The sequence below is a fragment of the Malurus melanocephalus genome, unplaced genomic scaffold (assembly GCF_030028575.1).
Source record: "Malurus melanocephalus ecotype Western Australia unplaced genomic scaffold, MMel_1.1 scaffold_47, whole genome shotgun sequence".
NCBI classification, from domain to species: Eukaryota; Metazoa; Chordata; class Aves; order Passeriformes; family Maluridae; genus Malurus; species Malurus melanocephalus.
In genome coordinates this window covers 2,297,765-2,299,045 of record NW_026623279.1, presented here as the reverse complement: position 1 = coordinate 2,299,045, position 1,281 = coordinate 2,297,765, and positions in this window count along the sequence as shown.

Sequence of the window (1,281 nt, the reverse complement as noted above, 5' to 3'; positions counted from 1 at the left end):
CTGACACAGCGCTTTGCTTTCCATCTCCTCTGCTTCCATGACTTGTCTGTTGCCCTCCCACTCCAATTCCTTAGTCTTGCAAGGGGGATTCTTCCTGTTCGTGCTCCGTGGACAAAAGACACTTGCCTAGATGCTGAATGGCTTTCAAAATTCATAACGCCACGTAATTAGTACTTATTAGATATTTTTCCTCATGTCATTCCCGTAAAATGAGGTAACCCATTATTCCCACTTGATAGCCAAAAGTTATTTTAGTATCATTCATCTCAAGTATAAATAAAAATCAAGCCAAAACAAAACACAAAATCCCACCTACCTACAATGTGTGTTTTCATGGCACACTTGAAACTGCTTTTCTGAGTGTTATAAGGTCATGTTCTCACGTTTCTCTGCAGCCAGGACAGCCAGGCACWAACACTTTTGTGCCAATGACAGTTGAAATTCTCAATATGTTCTTTGCCTCTGGTAGGTGTGAGGATAATGAAAAACTGCTACCTAATTTGCAATCAAATTACAAGAAGTGGCAGCATCTGCTTTAAAACTTTTAAGACATAGGAAGTTCTGGTAACTAACCAAGAACTCACAGTGCCTCATCCTTTGAGAAGGGAATGAGCAAATAGCATCCTGCAAAATACCTGATATTACACAGAAATGCCATTTTAGAGATTGGCAGTAACAGCTGCTAAAATGAGCCTCACAAAATCTTTAACCCAAGGTGTCCTTCAATAATGTTGAACACTCAGACTGTGACTCAATTTTAAATGTAACCTAATGAAAGATACTGGCAAACCATGTGAATGGTGGATTGGAGCAAGAGGAACAAGATTACAGTAAAAACTTCTCAATCACCCTTTACTCCTAGACTCTGTGTCCTCTTATAAATGAAGATGAAACCTCTTCCATATACTGAAATTGTTGACCAGAGTGCAAAGAAGACACAGGTCCCTGAACTTTAAYATTAGGTTTGTGCGCCACTGAGTCACTCAACAGGACCAACCTGATCTGGTGACATGCGAGGACATTTATACTTGAACTAAATTAGGTCAGGACACAAAATGCAAAGTTGACAATGCCTCTTGTTGACAAAGTTGACAATGCTGCAGTTACACAAACTGTAAGAGAAGAGAGATCTAACTAGCATAAAATTCACCAGTGAATTAATTCTTCCATTTTTKACTTCATTTTAAACAAATTCAAACTGCAGAGTTAATTTGCATTGGAAAAGTGCTTTGTGTTATAGAACCTTAAAACTTTTGATCTGGCACCAGGAGTTTTAAAATT